This window comes from Ascaphus truei, chromosome 2 (genome assembly GCF_040206685.1).
Source record: "Ascaphus truei isolate aAscTru1 chromosome 2, aAscTru1.hap1, whole genome shotgun sequence".
NCBI lineage: Eukaryota > Metazoa > Chordata > Amphibia > Anura > Ascaphidae > Ascaphus > Ascaphus truei.
Window position 1 is genome coordinate 78,508,891 of NC_134484.1, and position 26,530 is coordinate 78,535,420.

The window sequence follows — 26,530 nt, forward strand, 5'->3', positions numbered from 1 at the left end:
AAAAAGAGCTATTTTTCGAAGCATTGCAAAACAATTTTCGAAGAACTGGTTGCAGACGCAAATGCCACCAGATAATGAAAAGATGGTCAGGTCGTTCGGTGGCATCAACCGTGTGTTCTGCCGAGTCTAAAGTCCAGATTTGCACAGCTCCACTAATTCATAATGTGATGTTAATCTAAATTAACATTTTTTTTTTAACTACCACATATTTTGAAAAATGTTGAAAAGTTGGATTTAGGAGTTTAAAGCCATCTGGTGGTACAGTATGCTACAGTATAGCACTTGTAAATTGATTAATATCCTTATTGGTTGTATTCTACACAATAGTGTTCAATGCTCATTTGCCAGGTAACAGGACCAGATATCGTGGGAGATTAAGGTCCTCTCTGCTTGAGGTGAGGGTACTAGCGTAATAGGGTAATAAGGTGGGACGGAGACAAGTCGATCTTATTTGGCTATATTTACTATATTACTATATTTACTACTATTTTACTGTATATTTATTGCTGATGAGGTAGCAAGGTTGTATAATAATGGGCGCCAGGAAATTTTATAGCATAAATGTCATTTATCTTGTCCTAAAACACAGGGGCCGCTCATCCATATATTGACACTTTGCACTGTATTTTACTTCAGACATACATGAATACGGTTCTTCCATCAGTGCCCATTCTTAACACTTGAATGGAGGCAAATATCTTGTTCCTTTACTGTGATAAGACCCAGGCCCCCCTCCTCATTGGTGTGGATCCTCTTTCCTCATTATTTCGGAAATACTAGGCCCATTGGAGAATCTAATGGGTCCTGTATACGCAACACAATACCTTTAGCGATTATGGTATCAACCCCTTCAGCCTGAGAGGAATGGTATATATATATATATATATATATATATATATATGAGAAAAGAAAAGGAAAAGCGCATCCCCTAGTGCATTATCTTCAAAGTAAAGAAGATGGAAGTTTAATAATAAAAATGGAAGGCAATACACACTTACAAGATACACATATAGAAAGTTCACATAAAGGTATCTTTGAGAGCCTGGATTAACCAGCTCATGCAGATGGAAGGTGCAGGCACACCGAGACTCACTGTGACCGCAAGGGCAGATGGATGTACCACAAGAAGCGCCTCAACCACAGTTTGAAGCTGAAGCCAGATGGAAATGGCGACAGTCCAGGAGCCAATTCGGGAGCCTCCTCCGGGCAGCTAGCTCATACAGGCACCTCAAAAGGCCTCAAAGTGTGCAAGAAGTCCCTCAGAGTAGCGCGGAATCACCACGAGAGTACAGTGATGTCAGACCCTACGCGTTTCGTCTGCGACAGCGGACTTCGTCAGGGGCTAATGACGTGCCAAAAAGCACAAAATATATACCCAATGCTGAAATTCAATTGGACAGTTAAGAAGCACTAGCATTAAAGTGACAGCATAAGCAAGAACACTGTGCATCAATAACAGATAAACCGTTACCATACTGCACACCTACATTCTGGGTATGTGCTTGGTATAACCTGGCTAGTTTAAGGCATTTCTGCATTGACTAATGACCCATAGGATTGGCACAGCAGGGGTCCCTGGCAGTCCCATTCAGTTTGAATGGGACTTCCAGGGACCCCTGCTGTTAATCTGATGAGCCATTAATCAATGCAGAAATGCTGGGTCTAGTATAAGGCAAGTTTAAGGCATGTATCCAGCATGTACCTGGGTGTACCTGGGTCTTTTTGGCGATTGCCACTGGTTTGTGTTAGAATAACCGTGGGCACCTAAGTAATTGGGGTAAACAAGATACAGTTATTGGTGCTCCTGGTTCCAGGGAAAACCTGTGAGTAATCCAGAGTATATCTATAGACAAATCAGGGCACTTCGTTTTTTGTACAGCAAGTTGAATTTATTGAGCCATGAGAACACATTTCTGCCTCTATATTGGCTTATTTCAAATGAAGTGGTATAGATAATTGCAATAGTCTCCCTTATATAGTCCCACAGAAATAAAACCATCCCAACTGTAGTTAATCCTCTGTCACAGTCCAGCGTCCTAGTTTTCATTCGTCCTACGGAATTTCCTCCAACAATGAGGACGTGGGACTGTGACAGAGAATTAACTAGAGCTGGGATTGTTTTATTTCTGTGGGACTACCTAAAGGCGTGAACCAAAGTGATTTGAAACGGCGCTAAAACATCAATAGTAGTGACACAAGTGAGTAAAAATGTATATACACAGTGTATATAGTGAATTTTAAGGTGAACCAAAAAATAATTCTCAACCTTCCAGGGAATATGTACAGATTCCCTTCAAGATAATGTAGGTCCAGGGTAGGAAGAGAGCGATGGTCTCAGGAACACCCCAGGAAAAAAGTGCAGTAAAATAACACAAAATTGGTGTCATCGAATCTTGGCTCTATATAAATGCCTACTTACAGCAGGTCAGTGTTAAAACAGCATAGCTCTACACAGCAGGTAGGTGTTGGTCAGGACAGCAGATGAGTATTTGCCCAGCAGTGAAAGGGTCTCGGACAGATGATGGTACAGGATAAATCCCACAGGTAAGTATTCATGGAAAACAAGGGGAGACCATGGAAGAGATCAAAAATAAAAATGTATATGTTAAAAAAACACACATGTAGGAATCGTACTCACAATAAGTACATAGGACATGTACACATAGGATTTTACTTGAGGCAGTAGAGTGCCGGAACATTTGAAACGCTAGCTGCTTCACCTCCCTTTGACTCCCGTTGGATCGTGGTGGATAGCGTCTGACGTCACATCCGGTGAGGGATTGACGACTTCCGATCAGGTAACCAGGGAAGCGGGCAGCAGGGTAACACAGCAACTTCGGCGCCTTCAGTTCAGGAGCAGCTGTACAGGCTTTGAGCCGTCCAAAGCCTGTACAGCTGCTCCTGAACTGAAGGCGCCGAAGTTGCTGTGTTATCCTGCTGCCCGCTTCCCTGGTTACCTGATCGGAAGTCGTCAATCCCTCACCGGATGTGACGTCAGACGCTATCCACCACGATCCGACGGGAGTCACTGGGATGTGAAGCAGCTAGCGTTTCAAATGTTCCGTCACTCTACTGCCTCAAGTAAAATCCTATGTGTACATGTCCTATGTACTTATTATGAGTACAATTCCTACATGTGTGTTTTTTTAACATATACATTTTTATCTTCGATCTATACCATGGTCTCCCCTTGTTTTCCATGAATACTTACCTGTGGGATTTATCCTGTACCATCATCTGTCCGAGACCCTTTCACTGCTGGGCAAATACTCATCTGCTGTCCTGACCAACACCTACCTGCTGTGTAGATCTATGCTGTTTTAACACTGACCTGCTGTAAGTAGGCATTTATATAGAGCCAAGATTCAATGACACCAATTTTGTGTTATTTTACTGCATCATCATTTTATGTTCTTTTTTCCTGGGGTGTTCCTGAGACCATCGCTCCCTTCCTACCCTGGACTACATAAAGGGACAATATTGTAATGATTATCTATGCCACTTTACTTTAAAAAGGCCAATAGAGATGCTGGCGGACTGCGTGAGGCCTCTGCGACCTCTACTTACCGAGGTTCAGCCAGCTTGTGGACGCGTGACCATGGCAACGCGGTGTCAATGACACCGCGGGGTCATGTGATGTCACGGATGCCACGGACCAGACCACAGCTGCGAGATACAGAGACTCTCTTCACAGTGGGACACTCCAGTGGGAGTCCACTAGAGGCAGACACCATTGCTGACGGTGATGGTGTGGGACCAGATGGGCCTCTTCATCATTTGGTGGTACCTAGTGCCGGAGCACCTGGCAGGCATCACATTCCAACAAAGTGCACCAACGGCCATACTTACTGTGGGCAGCGCTTTCACACACACACCTTTGGTGGGAGTGACAATTGTGGGCTGGACACTGGGACACTGGTGCCCCTGCACCCAAGAACTGTGGAGATACTTTGCGGGTCTATGTACATATATGTATGGGGTGTGTTGTATTGCATTTGCTGTGTTATAAGTATGTGTCCAGTAAATATTGTTATATACCATACTCTGGTGTGTATTACTGGGTATATTGTCTTGGGAGGGGCTATCCCACTGTGTGAGGATCCTTCTAAAGTGGAGGTGCTGTAGCTTACACGTTACATACTCTCCAGGCTCCCTGCAGCAGATGATCAGGCCTCCTGTGTGCCATCAGGTAAAGCACCGCACGTAGTCATCCTGGACACAGGGTACAGGGGGCAACATAAGGAAGTAAAACACCCCTCAAAGTATTCATTAATATGTTTGCAATGTCAGTGTGATTTGTCAGTGTTGTACAGTATCATCCTGTTTGATATTATATGGTTATTAATGGCAAGAGGTCTGGAATATATGGTTTGTGATCTTCCATGAGGTTTCCTGGGTTTGATGTATGTTGATAAAGATTGTCAGAGTAATAGGGGGCTTTTACCAGACATGTTTGCCTTGTGTACTGTATGTATTCCAGGGGCATCAGTCGTTATTAAGATCCTTTGGGGTGCCAGTTACTTTGCATCTGTTCCACATGGCATCCCTAAAATAAGGTCAGATGTAACCCATGGAAGGTGCCCCCCCCCCCACCCGTACTTTTATTCTGTGTAATGGGGCATGGGTATCACAGATTTTTTTAATAACTAATTTTAGAAATAAACAAATCGCAGAATCAGGGTTAGGTATTATTCCGATTCTGTACCAAGGGCAAACAGATATTATTGGGGGTTAAAGATTCTGGTGAGTAGAACTTTAGGTCTTGACTTGAATGGTTTGATTTTCCTTACCCAATACACTATTGCATGGTCACTGAAGATGTCAGGTAGGATACCAGAGGATTGGATTCTGTTGGAACTAGAGGATAGAATCCAATTTAGCAAGGAATGCTTAACATATTTTAGGTTTGTCCATGTGGGTTGTGAAATTAGTTGGGTTACATTTAATGACTTGAACTGTGCCCAGATTTTGTTGTTTTAGAGTCAAGCCAATTGAGATTGAAATCCCCAAGAACTAACAGCTCACTTTTCCCATTCAGAGATGAATTTGTGCCACGAGAGTGAGTTATATCAGTCAGAGATTGTAGTGGAGCTTTAGGGGGGCAGTAGATGCCAGGAATAATAATGGGCTTAGAGAAGGGGAGCCACATTTTTCCAACTAGCATTTCAAAAGAGGATGGGCTTGCTGGGCAGTTTAGCAGTGTATATTGTAAGGAGTCTTCCATATAAAATAACACCACTCTTCCCCTCTTTGACCTATTTTTCCTAAAAATTGAGTATCCCTGAATGGAGATAGATGCATCAACGGTTTTAGTAGACAGCCATATTTCTGTGAGAATAGTGGCTTTATTCTTATATAAAAGGCACCATGCCCTTAATTCATCCAGTTTGGGACGCAGGCTTCAAATATTTATATGGGGTGACAAAGAGCCCTTTTTTGAATTGGACAGGGGCATTAGCCGGCATATGAAATTGATGTAAAAAGGGAGGACCTGGGTTGAGTTCAATATCCCCTGCTAAAGAGAGTAACAGTATAAATATAAATGTAAATAATTGTTTGCAGGCAGTAAAGTTGCAGTAAAGTTGTGATGTTTGCCATTCTGTAGGTGCTAGAATGAGTGGTGCTACTGTAGGTGTGCTGGTTTTCAGAGCTCTCCATCAACATTCAGAAGATAGTGCTAGGCTTTTGATTAGTCCAGGGTGGATGATTACATTGGGCCAGGAGGGGGAAGGTTGTGGTAGATAGAGACAGTAATATTTACATGGGACCACAGTAAAGAAGAGAATAGAGGTACAGTAAGTAGAAGATTAGTTTCAGAAAGGTAGATAACAACATACCTTACTTTAGTAGAGTTGAAATACAGAGTTACAAGTCCGCCAGCAAATTAGCTGATATCAAATTGTTGAACCAGGAATACTAGGATCAATTCCCTTTCAATCTGCTGCCAAACTCCTGTTCAACTCTTATTCTTCTGTATAAATTTTAAATTGGCAATTAGCCCACTTTAAATGTGCTTCTACCCCTGCCTGTGCTTTCCTCATAATTTAATATCCCCTAATTATTTTTCAAAGGCTTAAAATTAGGCAATAAATAGACACCCTTCCTCAGAATTAAAGAACAGATTAGAGTAAATACACACAGGGTAGAGGCAAAGATCCATAACTTTGTATTTACAAAACATTATCACACTTGAGGGAAACTACTTTTACACATATTTAAGGAGCATATATTTATAGTATTTATTATACAGTATGCGTAGATCTATTGTAGGATAACAAACGTATAATATATCTGTAAATCACAGTAAAAATGCAACGCATGTAATTGTTTACTTTACATGTGTGGCTTAATATGAATCATTCACGTTAGAAATTCAAGCATGCACTCTTTTGTCTTTTTATTTCATGCACTGTAGTTGAAATTCTCCTTCAACATTGTGATTACTGCTCTGGCAGTTTAGCAAAACATAGTAACTTGTATGGATGATGTTCTAGTGCAGGGTCTGGAATTTTAGAACACTTTGTTGTCTGCATTGCATCAGTTATTAAAGTGTTTAGTTTGAATTTATTGCTAGAGGTTTTTCATTTTGACTTACTGTAAAATAAGTTTTTAGGTCACCCACAAAACATTAACATGTTTTAATCTGTATTAATTCTGCATGTTGTCTCTAAGGCAACAGATAAAAATGTAATGCTTGTGTTAATTGTTCCACCTGGTACTTTTGTTCCATTTTAAAGTGTACATTGGGAATAACAAAGAAAGGATATATTTCCTTAAGGACAGAATTATTTAGATTTTAAATCTCATTGGGCATATTCAAATCACAAGAAACTTAAAACAGATTGGCTGTTTCTCAGAACTTTCTGCTTAATTTGTAATCAAAAACAATCCCAGGGTAATTACCTTTGGACACATACAACATAAACTAATTTAATATGCAAAACATAAAAGTGCCGTGTGCATGCTGATGGAACATACCTTTATACAAAGAAAAAAAAGAACAATACAATTTTTGGTTGGAAATTGAAACTAAACCACAAAAAATGCCAAGCCCCCATCAATAGCAACAATTCCCATTTAAAAAATGTTAAATGTGGTGTTTCACACATTATTGTAAATATAATTTAATCTATTCATCATGTAGTAAACCATTGTACAATCAATCTGTGTACTGTAATCTACAGTAGTGGGGAATAGAATAATCTGGCAACAGATGATACTGTTATTACGACTAATTATGAAGAAGTCTGTGTATTCAACTGTTATACAAGCACGGTCAATACATAATAAATCTATAGATAAACAAAGGTACTCTATTTAAAGCACAATGTAAGTAGAATCCTATCATTATAAGGATAAGGTGAGAGAAAGCAATTAAGAATATTTTCATTAAGAAATTTAATTGAACTAAAGAGAACAGGTAAGAAAATAAGTAAGGTCTAAACTATATTATTTTAAAATAAGTGAATAAGAATTAAAGATGTTCAAAACATTCAAGCATTCATGACAATATTTTAAATTCCACAAAAATGAATATTAACTTTTTTTTTTAAAGTGTGCATTTTTAACATATGAAAATCAATGTGTAGTTTTTTATCTCCAACATTTGACAGTTTTACAGTAAAATCAAATCAGACACTAGAGAGAGAAGGATAAATAGTACTGGTAATATTAAAAAAATCATATAGGAATGTGGAAGTAAAATTAGCCACAGCCAAAAGTATCAGTATCAAAAGCATTAGCGAAATCTATTCAGTTTTTAGAAGGGTGTAAAGAGTGCCAAAAATTCTAAATTAGGGAAGTTAAAAAAAAAAAAAAACAACTTCTTAGACTGGGGCCATGGTGCCGGAGACCGTGCAGAGGCGTCCGCACGCTGAACGAAAAGATTGCCTTAAGGCAGTGCTCGCGTCCATGTGGCATGCGAGCGCAAGCGGGCATGTTGCGCAAGTAATCAGTTCAAACTGATTTCTTGGCCTACAGGCCGGTCACGTGAGCGGTTCGCTCAATGAGGGCAACCCAGCTCCGTTATGCCCCTAGGCACGCCCCCACGGCCCATCCACCATGGCCAGGAAAAGCACCTGCTTACCTCACAGCCTTCGCACGCCTTCGTGTTATTTTGCATCTGCCCCAAACTCCGTGTGAGAAGACTTTACTACACAGCTCTGCTGACTGCTAATGTAACTGATCGAAGCTAATTAAGTCTTTCCCCCCCCCCCTCGCTATATTCAGGGGGAGCACACGGAGAGTAAAGTTATTCCCTGTCGACTCCACTAATAGACACTCAGTGACTTCCGGGGTCACATGGTATTACGTAACGGCGTAGCGCACCAGTTTAGTACACTATTATTTTATTATTAAAATACTAATAATGTTTGATTTTTTTAATAACTTCATCATTACATTATTGGGAGTGCTACAATAGGAGCCTTCTTTTCAACTTCTATGTTCTTTTCATAGTGTTCTTTTGTTCACATGTTACACCCCAATCTCATATAGACAGTAGCAAGAGTGTCTCTTTTTCCCTCCTGTTCCCCTTCCCCAATTACATTTAATATTCAGTGCCTGATCTCTTGAAGAATATCTGGAGAGGTCTGTGAAATAGATAATAAATGACTGATAATGGATTGCATGTCTATCTAATTTCATACACTAGTTAATTTATTCGTTCCTGATTAGAGCTGTAATAGAATCAGACTCGTCTCAGACCAGTCAATCAGTGAGAGCCCAGCCTTGTTTCATTTCAGTTTAGTAATTGGTATTTAGTAATATATATTATTATTTTTTGACCTGTCTTCTATATGCTTAATAAATTAATTAACTGAGTGCTCTATCGACTGGGAACTTTTTCTATCTTTTTTGTATTCATTTTATTATCCCAGCTGATCACCCCCATAACATTATACCTCTGTAGCCCATGTCCTCTTGTCCCCTGTAATTCCCTTACCTACCGGCGTGGGTGCACTAGGCAGTGAAGGCAAGGGGGTAGGTCCCGACAGGTCCCAGCAGTGCTGGGAGTTGTGGAGCGGCGATCGAGTCGCCGGAGGCTCCCGGTGGTTCCAGTGTAGGGCACCGCCATGTTGGAGTGCGTGCGCATTTGCAGTGACGTTTTGCACATGTGCAGTGAGTCTCCATAACTGGCAGCCATCACAGAGGGTGCACATGCACAGGCAGCAGCACTAGCAGCATCCCTAAGGAAATAGCTCAGAACGGGGAACTACAAACCCCAGTAGCTACTGGGCTGCTACATCACGTGTACCAGCAGAGACAATTAGGCACCTGTATTGCACTGCGAACAAGTGGATACATTTTGCGCGCTGAGAACACGCCAGTCAGTTGGAGCTGGGACTGGAGAAGGGTAGGGTGTGCGTGTGCAGGGTGTCAGTGACCCATGCACTAGGCTAGAGACCCCCTTAGGCCCCGACTCCCCATAGCTTGTGGTTGTGCAGGGACAGGCCCATAGATAGGGACACTGCCCTGTAGTGCCAGTGTGAGGGACACAGACAGGATGCAGCTGTATCTTGGCATCACGTGGTCTGGGACCAGATCACCACCTACAGCTAAGAACTGCTCCCCTCTGCACAGGACCAGCGTGCTAAGGGTTAACATGTGCTTGATCTTTGTTGAATCGGCAACCCCACCCACTGGAATGTTAATGAGCCATGGGGACACAAAGGAAAGATCTTTTTGTTCACTCCAGCGTACATCTGCGTTGCCCCAAAGGCGCACAGCCTTTGGCACAGCCGAAGGGCAGCCAAAGGGCGTGAGCCATTTGCTGCCGTTCGCTGATGTTAGTTGATGTTAAAGCTGCTCTATTTCAATCTGAAATTCACAAGCCCTTTATCCCCTGTACCCAATTTTCCTACTTTATCTGTCCATGAAATGTCTGTGAAGTGACTGTATAACCCTGTTCTTTTATTGTAATCATGTATTTTTTATAACTCTGTTCCCAGGACATACTTGAAAACGAGAGGTATCTCTCAATATATTACTTCCTGGTCAAACATTTTTAAATATAAATAAAATAAAAATAAGAGACATTCTTCATGGTGGCACGTCCACGCAGGATACCACCCAGCGAATAGGAGGAGACTCCACCACCATCGCTGGGATTAGTGGATCCATTTCCTCTTCTGACCATACCCGGGTGCAGGAGCTCCTGGGCAGGTACTCCAAGTGCACCAACTGTACACACATTAGTGGGGCAGCGCTGTCTCACACTTTGGGGTGGGTTGACTCTGTGGACACCACGGTGCCCAAGGGCACCTGAGTACTTTGAGGTAAACCCCGACGGGTTGTGGACACAGTGTTGTGGGGCACAGTGAAGCTGTATGGCCCTGCAAGGCCTGAGTGGTTTTGTATAATACTTATTCGCATGTGTTCAGTAAACCTGTTATCATCTGAGTGTGTATTACTTATGCAGCCCCATGTAAAAAGCACAGGCTATACCTATCTTCCTTCTACTGTGGTAAGTCCTGTTAAGATCAGGCACCAGTAATCATCATGGGTTTTCCCCCTTCATAGCCTTATCCTGAGTGGTAGACGCAGGCCTGGACTCTGCTGCAGGCGTGAGCAAGAGGGGAGGTTCTGCTGACATCACGAGGGGCGGGGCTAGCTCTATATTTAGCAGCCAACTCCGGTGAGTAGAGTTAGAGTGTTGATAGTGATATCGAGAGTCTGGAGTTGCCGGTTAGTTATGCCGGGAGTATGCAGTTCAGTTAGTATGCCGTGAGTCAAGAATCCTGCAGATCGGTCCGAGGAGTTGGAGGAGACTGCGGTCTCCCCTGTGCAGAGTGCAGGAGCAAAGAGAGAGGAGCGGAAAGATTCCGCATCCTTTAGTAGACCTGATAGAATTATAGACTTGGTGGACCAATGCCCTCACCCCACTGCCAGCGGTGATGGGGAGAATCCTAGACCCACCGCGAGGATAACCTCGGGGGTGGGCCACGGGGTATTGAAGCCCTAGCTCAGACTATCCTGTTGGAGGAGAGACTTGGAGGGTAGGAGAGGAGGAATTATCTGTGTGGAAGGCGAGCGGCGTAATAACACGTCTTGGCTGTTGTTGTTGCGGCTGCTGAAAGCCATTATCGTTGGGAGATTGCTGCTCTGTCAATAAAAGAGACTATTCGTTATTACCAAAGACTGTGTGTGAATTGGAAAGTATCACCCTGGGACCCAAGGGGTTCTTCTATATCGGTCCTGTCCCATATTCCTGGGAGTATAGAAGATGGAGGCACTGCACGACTAAGAGATCATGGAGGCTACCACCCCAGAAGCCCGGTCCTGGCTCCCCCACAACATCGCGGGAAGCTCAGGCCCTCCTGTTCCTCACAGGTACGCACCACACCGCATGTACTCTGCCCTCATGCACCCTAGACACCACCGTAGAATCTGGGGGAAGGGGGGAAGCAGGGTTACATTTGGAGGCGCTGCTGAGATATATGTCAGAACAGGACCGGCTTATAGCAAGGCGGGATGGGCAGAGCGAGATGCACTATCCGAGCAAGTGTTGGAGAAGGATGGGCGCCAATAGGAGGTGGCGTAGGAAGGGTGAATAGTTAGAGCTGACCGAGTCCCTTGAGGCAGGTAGCGTGAGGCAACTGGGTGGGTCAGCCTGTTAACCAGTCCAGGGACCATGGCCCACGGCCCACGCTGTGAGTGGCCAAAAGCAGGAGATGCCCCGTACCTAGAATAGAGGTACCACAGCTATCACCCACACACACGCACCACAGAACACTTGCATGGTAAACATCAAGTACAGTGCACAGAGGAGAGGAGTTCCGCTGAGCCTGGGGTTCAAGCAACCTCAATTTAGTGAGAAACAGAATGCAGAGCACACAGTTGACAGTCAGTCAGTGTATTTTAGGTACGAGATACCCGTTAGACACGGAGGATAGGGCACATGGGCGTTTGGAGGATTCGTCCAAGATGGCGGCCATCCCTACATGTGCTCCGCGGAGCAAGGATCTTGATCTAAAATGGCGGTTCCCGTCCAGCCTGGAGCAAGCACATGCGTTGTGCACAGAGACTATTAGGAGAATGTGACGGGACATGTGTAATAATTTGGCACCAAACCCGGATTCTTTGCAAGGGGAGCGGAGTGGCGCGAAAGCCGAAAGCCCACCCACCTGTGTCGTGAATGGTCAGAAAGCCCGGCCACGTCACACTGAAGAAGAAAAGATCCCACCTCTGGATTCCACCAGAGGGAGGGGGCACAAGGAGAGCCAATCAGGAGAGTAATCCCCAGCGAAGGGAGGGACCGGACGCCTGAGCGAAGAGATTCACTTTTGTCTGGCATTCGAGGAGCAAGGAGATGGAACACTGAGCTGTTCCCACCCTGCGCGAACCATGTCCGAGATGAGTACTTCCATCTACCAAGTACCAGGAGGCCTACTGGTAGTGGAGGTAGCTGAGCACGAATACATTCGGTGTTTGTGCGTCCACTGCGGAATACCGGGCGCAGTACCAAGCACCAGGGCCCGATGCCCTCAATGTGGCGCATTTTATCTTTGGCCGAACGAGCCGTGGCCTTTGTTCGGAACCCCGTGGGGTGCCTCTCCGGGAACCTTGACGGAGGTGGCGGAAGGAAAAGAAAAGACTGCCCTGGGTCCCCGTTATACCATATCGGGAGGAACCAAGGCTCCGCTCGCTATTAAACTGAGCGAAAGGGCAACAGAGAAGAGCGCGACCGCAGTGAAGGTACCAGAGCGAGAACCCTTTGTACCTATACCCACTGGTTGTATCGCCGAAGAACCAGGTGACTCCCTAGCGGAGGAACCGATTGTGATTTCGTCGGAGGATGAGATTGGCATGACATCGGTGGCGATGCGTCTACCGGCGAACCACCCCAAAGGCATCAAGAGAGATTAGACAAGTCTGGAGACCATCCGACGGTGAGCGCTGGTATGGCCGGAGGCCCGTAAGAGTCCCACCGCAGTGGTGACTCCCAGTGCGGCGGAGACCGAGATGATCCTAGAGGAGCCCGATGTCATCAAAAAGCAGCGGAGCGGTAAGGAGACTCCACCACCCCCTTACTCCCACCAGGCGCAGACCGCACTCACGGCGAACGAGAAAGAGAGGCTTGAGGCCTACTTGTTCGGCCGTGTGCCGGATGCTCCGCCACCGCCCCCGCAGGTCCTCGACGCACTGCCGGTGCGTGACCACGGGGCAGATGGAGATTCTGCAGGCGATCCTGAGGACGTCGTTTCCGGTTCCACCAGGAAGAAAAGTCCTGGGGGAGTGTTCTCCTCTCGAAGCATAGACTCAGCCATTGCCCTTGCTCTCCTACAGAGTCGAGGCCCCTCCCGAGAAGCCCGAAGTATGGCGGGGAGTGCCTCTAAGAAAATGTTCATTGGGCGTGGTGTCACCCGCTTGCTGGACAATATGCTGGACGTTCCCCCAGCCCCGGCCCATAGCTCCACTGCCCTGGCCACTGCCCCTGCCCCGTCACAAGTGGTGCCACAGGGACCTACAAGGGATAAGTTATGTAAACACCCCAAATACTCCAAGGTCTTGCGGGACTGGGAGTTGAGTGAGGAAGGGTCTGATGGGGAGATACCGTATTCAAGTGTTATACCTGTACCTAACCCTGTGCCGTTTTCTCCTGCAGCTAGAGGGAGGGCCCGTGGATCTCACACTCCAGTAGAGGCTGGGTCTACCAGCAAAGTGGTGCACAAAATGAACCCCACTAGGTATTATAATGCCAAGGGAAGGAGAGATTGCAAGCGATCTACTGATGCGGGTACGTCCGGTGTATCATCACAGGTAGAGTCTGATATAGAACGCACTAGTCAGGCCGCAGAGTACGAACACCGCGACAAATGGTGGGCGCCTTTGTTCACCGGATACCACGAGGGGATGGACCGTACGCGGTTCTTGTTAATTAAGAACGATGTAGTAGATCATTGGTGGGCGGCTGGTTCTTTCACTCCGCAGGAGATGGAGGATGAGTTAGATCACCGGTTTAGGGAGATAGAACAGAAACATATTGTACCTCAAGGCCCCAGTATATTGTATGATGAGGTAGCCACAGAGGAGCCTGTATTTTGGGTACTGCCAAGCAGGGAAGGGCACCGCACACTTACCAAGCTAAGTCGACCTGACCGGGCCATAGTCGCTAGATACCGGCAGTCACACGGGTATGAATATCCCTACGTGCCAGAGCCCATCATGAGAGAGATTGAAGAGAACCGAGACAGTTGGCTTAGGGAGGCAGTCCAAGAGTACCTTCGAACCAAGTTCGGACAGGGAGTGATAACAATGAGGATAAGATTAGTGAGCTAGTACGCATATGGAGCATCGGTAGGTGTATTTACATCCACGGTGTTACATACAGGCCTGAGCATGGGCCGGTTCAGTCGTTCGCTGTGACCGTCACTGATCATAATGGACGGCGGGTAAGAAAGCCTGATCCAAGGCACTATCTGTAGGGTTCTCCATGTCGGGAGTACCCGGGTGTACTTGTATTAAAATTACCTCATTATGCCATGTATTATGACAATGTTATGTGTGCTGTTTCCCAGGTGGTTCACCGCAGGATGGTTCTGCTAAAGATAGGTCCAAGTGGGGACCATTGGATTACACCATAGGGAGAGTGTAGCCCCTGTAAACAGCACAGGCTATACCTATCTTCCTTCTACTGTGGTAAGTCCTGTTAAGATCAGGCACCAGTAATCAGAGTGAACCCAAGTGAGTTGAATCGGCGCTAAAACTCTCAAAGTGAATAGAAAATGTAACTGGAATATTACATAAAAGTGTGAAACCCAAAAACAATACTTCTCAACCTTCCAAGGAATATGCAAAGATTCCCTACAAAAGCAGTCTTGGTCCGGGGTGGGAAGGGAGCGATTGGAACAGGAAACACACCGAAAAAGATAAAAAAATAAAAACAATAATAGTGCAGTATGTCAATACAATCAGGAGTATGTATGGTATCTTGGCTCTGTAGAAATTAACACTTACAACAAGTGGAATATAAATAGGCAGTGTTCTGACTCTGTCAGTGTAGATGAAGTTATATTTCCAGCAGAGGAAAAGGATTCAGGATCAGGGAAACTTCAAACGGAGATCATGTAGGTATGGTATACTCGAATCCAAACAGGGTAGAGTGTGCATGGAAGATAAAAAACGGACCAATGGTATAGATCGCAAGAACACTTTTATCACACACAAAAGATAAGTAGGTAATGTATGCATATTACATATACATATCAAGGTTTAATTTGTAATAATAGTCAAGAAATTTTTCAAATCAAACACTATATGAACTGCCACACAGATTTTGTTATTTATGTTTTACAGTGTCCCTGTGGGCTACAATATGTAGGGAAGACTACTAGACCCATTAGGACACGCATCATTGAACACCTGAGTAACATTAGACGTGGAATTCTTACACATAGTGTATCAAAATATTTTGATAAATATCATAACTCTAACCCAGATTATTTAAAATTTATTGCTATTGAAAATGTTAAACAGCACTGGAGGGGACGCAGCAGAGAAATAGACCTTAGTAGAAGAGAAATGTATTGGATACATAAACTAAATACACTTATCCCATATGGGCTCAATGCGGATTTTGAAATAACACCCTTTTTGACTTTATAGTCCATTCCATAAGTCTGCTAATCTCCTTCTACGTGTCTGCTGCACCTCTGCAATATTAATATTATCTTTACGATTTTACCATTGGCACTTTACATTTCTTACATTTTTACTGTTTGTAATCTATTTATTGTTTTAAACTAAATGAATAACACTTTTAATTATGTGTATTTTTCCTGCTATTTGTTTGCTCTCCTTGCCCAGTTTTTAGAGGACGTTTTTTAACCACTTACATGTCCACCATGTAAAGATGTTTCTTATATATTTCCACTAATGCCTGTTCCTTTGTTCCATCTCTCTCTCTCTCCTCCCATTGCGTCATCCCCATTAATAATGAGTCACATTTTCATGCTTTTAAGTCATTTTTAGATGTGTGTATTTGTTTTTACATTATTTAGTTACGTTTTTTGAATAAAATTTTTTCACAGTGTGTATTTGGACCGTAGAGTTATGTGCCTCTTTTGGCTAGCCTGCGTGTCAATTGATTAATTATTTAATTGTCCATGTTGATCTGGATGTGATTAGATTTCAATCACTCACACTATAAGTAAGGACCCACCCATAGGGGAAGTTAATTCTGCTCCTGAGGGAGCTGTTTAAACAGTGAAACGCGTAGAGCTTGTCAGTCTGCTGCAGCTGCCCACTAAGTGAAGACGCCTGAAGTTGCTGCCGTTCCTTTGCTGTCCGTCCCCTTTGCCTCCAGCCGGATGTCGTCACCCGTTTACCGGAAGTGACGTCAGACGCCATCCACCGGCGGCGAGTTTGGAGTTGAGGGAAGACGGGAGCAACTTTACCATCTAGGACCAGCACTCTACTGCCTCACGAAACCTTGATATGTACATGTAATATGTACTTATTGTAAGTACATTACCTACTTATCTTTTGTGTGTGATAAAAGTGTTCTTGCGATCTATACCATTGGTCCGTTTTTTATCTTCCATGCACACTCTACCCTGTTTGGATTCGAGTATACCATACCTACATGATCTCCGTTTGAAGTTTCCCTGATCCTGAATCCTTTTCCTCTGCTGGAAATATAACTTCATCTACACTGACAGAGTCAGAACACTGCCTATTTATATTCCACTTGTTGTAAGTAGGAATTTCAACAGAGCCAAGATACCATACATACTCCTGATTGTATTGACATACTGCACTATTATTGTTTTTATTTTTTTATCTTTTTCGGTGTGTTTCCTGTTCCAATCGCTCCCTTCCCACCCCGGACCAAGACCAGTAATCATCATGGGTTTTCCCCCTTCATAGCCCTATCCTGAGTGGTAGACGCAGACCTGGACTCTGCTGCAGGCGTGAGCAAGAGGGGAGGTTCTGCTGACATCACGAGGGGCGGGGCTAGCTCTATATTTAGCAGCCAACTCTGGTGAGTAGAGTTAGAGTGTTGATAGTGATATCGAGAGTCTGGAGTTGCCGGTTAGTTATGCCGGGAGTATGCAGTTCAGTTAGTATGCTGTGAGTCAAGAATCCTGCGGATCGGTCCGAGGAGTTGGAGGAGACTGCGGTCTCCCCTGCGCAGAGTGCAGGAGCAAAGAGAGAGGAGCGGAAAGATTCCGCGTCCTTTAGTAGACCTGATAGAATTATAGACTTGGTGGACCAATGCCCTCACCCCACTGCCAGGGGTGATGGGGAGAATCCTAGACCCACCACGAGGATTACCTCGGGGGTGGGCCACGGGGTATTGAAGCCCTAGCTCAGACCATCCTGTCAGAGGAGAGACTTGGAGGGAAGGAGAGGAGGAATTATCTGTGTGGAAGGCGAGCGGCGTAACAACACGTCTTGGCTATTGTTGTTGCGGCTGCTGGAAGCCATTATCATTGGGAGATTGCTGCTCTGTCAATAAAAAAGACTATTCATTATTACCAAAGACTGTGTGTGAATTGGAAAGTATCACCCTGGGACCCAAGGGGTTCTTCTATATCGGTCCTGTCCCATATTCCTGGGAGTATAGAAGATGGAGGCGCTGCACCACTAAGAGATCATGGAGGCTACCACCCCAGAAGCCCGGTCCTGGCTCCCCCACAACATCGCGGGAAGCTCAGGCCCTCCTGTTCCTCACAGGTACGCACCACACCGCATGTAATCTGCCCTCATGCACCCTAGACACCACCGTAGAGTCTGGGGGAGGGAGGGAAGCAGGGTTACACTTATATTGTCCTGCACAGGGTTATCCCATACTGTTAGGATCCCGTGCAGGTGGAGGCGCTGTCACCCGACGGATCAGACACACCCCAGGCTCCCAGCAGCGGAGGTTTAGGCCTCCTGTGAGCCGCAGGTAAAGCACCACACATACTGTAGCTGCCATATCTCCCAGGGGGTGGGAGAAAGTGCACTACACCTCTATATTATTCTTCTAAAGGTAGAGCAAGGTACCTCTGTTTTCCTTTCAAACTGAACTGTATCAATCAATAAGTTTCAGTTGCTAACAAGAGTTAACAAAACAGCCTTATCAGATAATAATAAAAAAAATATATAATTTTTTTTAGATAGATACATTACTTAGGCAAAGATAAATTTAAATAGCTGCATATGATGTCTCTAATCTATAAATCTTCATCAACATCTTCAGCCTTTGTTAATCCACTGCTGGATGAAGTCCTCCAATGTTCTTCTATACACTGCGTTTGCAAGCCTCTCTTGTCCAAGTTGCTCCAACAAATCTTACTTTTGGTCGTTGTCTTGGTTCATTCATTCTAGTGCCATTCCTGTGCAATTCTAGTAATTTCTTCTTGCTAAATGGCTGGCTCACTGCCATTTTAATTTGTTTATCCTTGTCATGATGTCACAGACCTTCGATTGGTTTCTAACCCATTCATTCTTTTTCCTGTACCAGAATTTATCTCTCCGTTCTTCTTTGAGTTGTTTAAAGCTTCTGAGTTGTCTTCACATTTAGAGTCCAAGTCTCACATATATAGATGAGCACAGGCAAGATACGCTGGTCAAACACTATCCTTTTGAGAACACAAGGTTCCCTTGTAAGATTGTTTTGTTTCTTCCAAATACGCACCATACCATCTTCATTCTCCTATTGATTTCATTCAAAAAGTTCACAGACCACCCATGTGCAAAACCCAGATGCCAGACAGTCCATACAGATCATCCTGTTGAATCAGTGATGACAAGGACATTGTCCTGATGTCCCCTCATGCTCCGGCAGGAAAGGGATATCCTGGAACAGTCACCTGTGCTTTTTTACAAAGCACACCTGCGGTAACAACCACACAGAAAGCAATGGAGATGTATTCCTGTCAATGAGGATTCTCTACCCGACATCCATAATACCAAGGGAAACTTTGGAAAGATATGGAAAATGCTGCAGGGGATAACCACATAGATTTGCCCAATTAATATCGCAGTGATATGTACTTCGTGTTTTATGCTGAGAAAAGAAAGAATTGCTGGTGCCAAATCAGTCCTTTAAATAATAATAAATCCGAATAAAGACCCAACCGTCTCTTGCAAAGTCCCAAAAGTGTCCTTGAGCAAACAGGCAGTGAAGGGGTCAACGAACGGCTCACACAAAATGATAGTGCAATATGTAAAAAAGAGAAGAAAACAAACAGATAATGGTGCAGTACGCCAAAAAAGTTGACATTAAAACATTAAAAACTCACACATGACAAACATAACACACAATGACAGACAGACACTAGCAAGACTATAATCCTAACAAAAAGCTATTTATTAACATTGAAATACTGGGTTCCGGAGGATACAGTACTTAAGTCCAGAGGGGTAAAATTAAAACCCTACTTACAGGACAGTGGATGGTAAAAGCAGTAAAGCTGAAGATCACTCAGGTGCTCCTCTCTGATGATAACTGGAGCTCCTTTAGGGATTGACTTGTGTGGGGGATGGATGTTGAGTCGCACGAAAACCGGAACTTCCTGGTGGATGTGACGTCACACGCTGCGGTGTTACTGAAATCGCTGCTCCTCTTCCTCTCCTTTCCCCCCACAGCCTACACAACTGCTGCCAATATCCTCTACAACCAAACAGACAGCTCTAAAAACAGAATAATCTCCCAACGACGTTTCATGCACATACGTGCACTTCTTCATGGGTGTGGCTTGCCCTGACAACCAGCAGTTTATATACACTGCATGGGTGGTTCTAATTGACTAATTAGATGACACGGTGTTAACCCATCAATTGCCATGGTCAGAGCTAGACAACAACAACGCTTGCTAAACATACATTACACAACATTAAACAGCACATAGAAACATAAAAACATTAAAACATTTCAAATTGATCTTAAAATAATAAATAATGGGGCTGACAGAAAATGAATAATATATTATATTATAAAAAGGCTTTTAATTCGAAGTCTATGTTCAGCCCTCTAGGGGATAGTGTTTTTAGTTCATAAATCCAGTATGCTTCACGCATACTGGCCTGTTTTAATCTACTCCCACCTCTTAGACTGGGCTGAACCACTTCAATGGCCTGGCAGCGCAAACCTTTAGGATTTTTATTATGGCACAAAAGAAAATGATGGGAGACACTATGTGTGACCAATCCTTTCTTGATGTTATAAACATGCTCATAGATGCGTCTCTGGAAGGTTCTCCCAGTTCTGCCAATATACTACAAGCCACAAGGGCATTGAAGCAAGTATATTACAAAGGTGGAATGACAATTAATAAATGTCTTAATGGGATAGCTTCCTGAGGTTACATTAGATGTGAAATGTTTAGCATTCAAACTGTAGGAGCAAGCCACACATTTTGCACAAGTAAAAAATCCTTTTGGACCCCCTATCTGTTTCTGTTTATGTTGCTTAACTGGACAACTCGGGGCTAATTAGATTTTAAATTATTAGCCTTAGAGAATATAATTTGGGGGTTTTCTGGGAGAATGTTCACCAATATATCATCTTTTAGCAAGATGGGCCAATATTTGTTTATAATCTGTTTTATTCTAGGGGCCATCTCGTTATACTGGGTAATAAAAGCAACTTTATTATTACATTTTTCTGTTGTGCGCAATACGAACGGGCAGAAATCGCTAAGAATTTCTAAGTCCCCGCGCATGCGCAATATGCACGGGCCAAAAGGGAATAATTTCTAAGTCCCCGCGCATGCGCAGAAGACATCATATGTGTCGCTAATGGTTTATGGCCTTAGAAGCTCTGCAAACGATCGGCAAAACATGTAAACACGGCACAATAAAGGTACAATGCTAAGGATTCCACAGAGATTGTATTTCAGTAGCATTTGAGTAGTTTATTGAGTCAGTTTGAGCGCGAGCTCAGTGCGCATGCGCAACAGCTGATAGCTATTGATTTTGCAATTACGGTACTGAAAGGGTATAAAAGGGTTCAGCCCTCTCTCCCCCAGTAAAATTTGTCCCTGAAGAAGCTCCTTTGCTGGAGGGAAAATGCGCGTTGGACGCGCAATTTTGTCAGTCTCCTACTTGGAGCTATTGTCCAATAACAAGGTTAAATCTAAGGACAAAATTATCAGAGTCATTGGCACCTACAATAAAAGATGGTGGGCCATCAAAAAGATTTTCGCTAGACACTGGCATCTCCTTCAAGCAGATGATGACTTGGTGAAGGTTATAGGCCCTAAACCCACTATTACCAGCAGACGGTCTAAGAACCTACGAGACTCACTAGTAAATAGTCATTTTCAGCGTCCAAGGACCACAACTTGGCTGAGCCCTGTGAAGGGCATGTATCGCTGTCAAGGGTGTAAAGCATGCAGACATATTGACGTTGGCAAAGTGTTCACCAATCATGACAATACATCTCAATTCTGTGCGGACAGCTTTATCAACTCTCGGACTCCCAACGTTATCTATCTCATCACATGTAACTGTGGTAAGAGATACGTTGGAAAAACGACAAGACAACTCCGCAGACGTGTTCTTGAACAAATTAATTCCATCAAGCACTCTGCCGAGACTTCAGTTGCCAGACACGTCACACAATATCACAACGGCGATATTAGTGTAATTAAGTTCATGGGCATTTATCAGTCGAAATGTCCCATGAGAGGGGGTAATATTGACCAATCTCTACTTCGTATCGAAGCAGAATGGATCTACAAACTTAAAACTAGGAGCCCTAATGGACTCAATGAGGGGTTTACTTTCACATCCTTTATTTGACCCGAGAGCGCTCCCTGGTTGGACCTTCATATTCATATTTATCCTTCATTTTGTGTAGGTTAGATGTGAATATACAATTCACATATGCGAAAATTTCACGAACAGCCAGGCTATTTTCCTTGCCCATGGTGTTGGTTCCTAGCTTTTGGTATTGATATAAATTATAGGATTATTATTATCATTTATTATATTATTGACTATAATACCAGAGCTCTAAATACCCATCAGCGGTGTTTGGTCGTTGTGTACATGTGTATATGCGTATAACTAATTTGGTATAGACAATAACTTCACGCATATATACAGTTATATGTTTTTTAAAAATTGTTTTATTTTCATTTTTATCACTACATTACATTATGACACACTGTGGAGTAAATAACATTGGGGGACCACATAGAAAGAACTATATACTTGTAATCACTCCTTAAAATACAGTGGACTAAGGTCCTGCTGTTCCTTCTCTACCCCTGTTACATACAATACCTATGTCTGGTGGCATGGTATAAACATCATGTCACTTTAAATATTTAAATAAGTATCACACTGATAGAAATAAAGCTAAAGCAACCTTCTCTACCTGTCTGCGCATGCGCGATGTGAATGCGATCTGTCTTTGGGTCTGGGAGCATGCGCGGGGATGATATATAAACACTGACACTGTTAACTGAGTCAGCGCACATGCGCTTGCAGTGGAGGACATTTGTTTTCACCACTAAGTCCTCACGCATGCGCTGTGCGGTGCGAGAATGGATGCACAATCTGTGAAATTTTCAGAGTCCCGGCGCATGCTCACTCAGCCCCTGTGGTTCAATTGTAAAGTTGCCCAGTTTCTGCGCGTGCGCGGGGCGCCGTGGTAAGGTGGGAGATTCTAAACTGCCCACGCATGCGCAGGAAGGTGGTGTGAGCAGATGAGGATATTACTATGTCCCCAGGCATGCGCATTTGAAGGGCTGACGTTTGGCAGCTTCTAAGTTCCAGCGCATGCCCCCATTACGTTGCTAGCAATATGGCAAATATTTTATAAGTGCCGACGCATGCGCATTATGACTAGGTGGGATCTGCTGTGTTCACCAACTCCCTGCACATGCGCAGTACAGCTCTACACGCCAATTATATAGGTGAGTCTTAAGAGCCCAAAAAACAATCGTACAAACATAATAAAATGACACTTTATCATCTAAATGTGTAATTATTTGTTTTTATTGCTTATTATGGCCATATGTGTGTTTTGGAGGTGTACTGAGGTATATGATGCATTGCGCAGGTGCAACAGCTGTTAACCACTAATGACTAATCTAGGTACTGCTGGGGTATAAAAGGTCTCAGTCCCCTCTCCCCCAGTAATAATAATTTGTCCCTGAAGAAGCTCCTTTGCTGGAGGGAAACGCGTGTTGGACGCGCAGTTGTGTCAGTCTCCTACTTGGAGCTGTTTTAATGTAGTGTCTTTAAGTCTCCTGGCTTTATTTATGCAGACGGCATTAGCTGGATAAATACAACAACAGGCAGTGAGTCTGCCTCCCTGCTACATACAATACATGATATATGCACAATCTGAGCCTCTCTGCTGGGTAACCCTATGTCAATGGTACTGTGAGTCCCAGCTCAACTATACTGAGGGTTATTGTCGATTGATTGCGCCTGTGTCAGCGTCACTTCTCAAGCATATGCATTTAATACAATCATAGGTGTTCGCTGCTATATATATCATTGCAGGATTGCTGTGTCTTTGACCAGTTAAAGGCTCACTGAGTAGGATACGGTTACCTACAGTCTGCATATAAACTCCAGAGGGGTTAATACCCTGACTTTCAGCATCCACTGTCCTGTCAAACCCAAGAAATATTGCATTTAGGTTTGCACAATCATACATTTATTGACAGGGTTGCACGTTATTGTACATTTAATTCATTTTTTTTAAACACATAGTACACTACGTTTGGTAATATATGTTTTAAGTAAATTTATTAAAAGTTAGATTTTACATTATGTAGGTGTGCAGTTAGTGAATTCTTTAGGGGACTCATTCATTTTGTGTTCCCCTTCCCCCTCTTTTTGCCTGATTCACTTTGGTCTTGCTGACAGTCTACACATCTATCTATCTATCTATCTATCTATCTATCTATCTATCTATCTATCTATCTATCTATCTATCCATCTATCTATCACAGAGGACTTCAAGATATAGCAGTGCCAAAAACAGATTCCGAAATAGCCTGCATGATGATGCTACGAGCCAAAGTCATGCGATAAAGCACGTTATTGCATAATTGCTAGCATAGAAAGTGTAAACGAAGACCACCCACATCTAGAAAAAAAATTGGCAAAAGGTGTGGCAAACCAATAAAAAAATATATCCAGTGTGTAACAACAATAAATGATGAATCCAACAAGCTTGTGGAGGGTGGAAGTGGGTTACCAAAATATATCCAGATATCAGTTAATGTACCAGAATAAACTCAATAGTGGGATAAGATAACATTGGAAAGTCCATCTGATGTACAGAAGATAATTTGTTAGCAAGTTGGAACCAACAAGTGTCAAAAGTCCTGAACACTGAAACATGCCAAAACATGGGGTTCATACAGTAAATATAATAGTATATATCAATGATAAAAAAAATATAAATTATTATATATAATTGACTAACCATTTTGCATTCTATGCCCTTTATTAGCTTTGTACAGTATATAGATATTATAAGCACTGAAAGATGCCTGAAGGGATTTAATTTACCTTTGGACCCACTTTTGTTTTAACAATCATACTCTATCAATATGAATTAAGGTGCAATATGCCGATAATTTCAGGCTTACAATGATGGCAAAAAAAGTCATTTTGAGCTTAGCCAAAAACTTAAATTATTAGTGCTCTGCAGGAGAATGTTAAGAAAAAGCCAGTGATCTTTTCCTGTTGAAGTGAGGGCGGGTCCTGCTCCCAATTAGAGCTGTGTAATATTTTTGCCCAATTTTGCAAACTATGCAACATTTCTTTTTTTCAGCAAAAAAGTTAACAAAATGCAAATGTTTGCAAATAGTTCACTGCTACAGCACGAAGTAGTGGGCCAGACTTTTATGATAGTTAACACAGTAAGAGGGTGCCTCTCACTATAGATATGAGGACTAGTGAACTTGGCGGAGGGAACAACATGACTTTTACCACTCCTTTAGAGTGTTTTTCTCCCTCTTGGCAAAAGGAATGCTGTGTTGGAGGTGGTGGTGGCAGTAGTGATGCTGAAAGTTAGGGAGTAAGCAGCACTTATAGGGGACATGCTACTCTAAATATGACGTGTCTTGATAAAGTAATAAAAGGCACAAGGTGATCTTGAGAAAGGCTGCCTTGTCAAGACAAAATGTTGGCTCTTTATTGCAATAATTGCAATAATAAATCTTCCCTGAATTAAGTTTATGGCATCCACTTCTTCTACTATACATTCTCATATTACTGGTGGCAGGGTTGGAGGGGAAATCTGCAGGGAGAGTCTTTGGTACAGTTTTACTAGGGGGTTTTCAAAGATAGCTGGAACCAGAAGTCCAGAGGTGTGATGATCAGCTAAGAGTTCAGGAAGGAAAAGGCAGATAGGGTATCAGGTGATCCAAGGTCAGGGCAGGTGGCAAACAGAAGAGTGGTTGGAGCAGAGTATGCGGACTAGCTGTTATCAGTACCAGGTATTGGCAATCGCCAACAAGTCAGGGAGCTTCCAAGCAGCAATCACAAAATGCCTCCAGGGTAGCAAGCATGTTGTGAAGCACTGAGGACAGCATGTGCCTTCTTATACGGTAGGCTGTGGAAAGTCAGGTGGTGTAGTCATCATAGTTTTCAACTAAGGGCATGTACAGAATGACACAGTTCCTGCATGTGGGTTCTTACACTTGGGCCTCTAGAGGGAGACCGCTAGGGGCCTATTCAGTTGGCTTCAATATTATCGCAGCAACATCGAACGTGTTTGCATGTTACTACCAAACGGTATGAATTTTGTGACAAAACTGTATTCAGTAAGATATAGCGCTTGGTAAATATCGTTTGGTACAAAAATGATATACTGCACGAGTTGGAATTTGCTTTTCAAATGATATGCCCATGTGATTTCCCTTTCAGGTGCGGGGACCCGCTGCTTCCCTAGGTACAGGCCTCCGTATCGGGTGCCGGTATCTCCTGCAAGTTTAAATGTTCTGCGTCATGACCCACATGACCGGGGCATTTAAACTTGCAGGAGATACCGACACCCCATACTAAGGCCTGCACCTTGGGAACCAGGGGGTCCCCACACCTGAAACTAATGTGGTTCAACTCCGGAGCGGAGATCCACTGCTTGAATACTATGTTAATAAAATTCAAAAGAAAAGAGCAGGCTTGGTGTTAGGCCTCCCAGGAGAGGTTAACCGCTCCCTTTCCTTAGCGGTTTTAGCGGTTTTAAATCTAAGGTAATGAAGGGGTTAACCCCTCCCGCAATCGGCCCAGGAGTCCTAAACACCTACTCTGTGACAACTGCAAGATTCCCCCACCCCCTCTACCACCAACAAACCGAGTACTGCCATTTAACCCCTTCGTTACCTTAGTGGTTAGCACCTAAGGTAATGAAGCTGGGCTGTAATTTTATTTTTATTACTGTACATACGATTGAAGCAGGGGGTCTCTGGAGCTGAAAATAATTTGGTCAGCTCCGAAGTCCCCAGTCTTTAATCCTATGTAGTAAAAATACATTACACTTCTTCATTTGCACATTGCAAACCCTATACTGTATGTGATGGAAACAAAATATGGTGGTTTAAGGTGTGATGTGCATATCGAACCT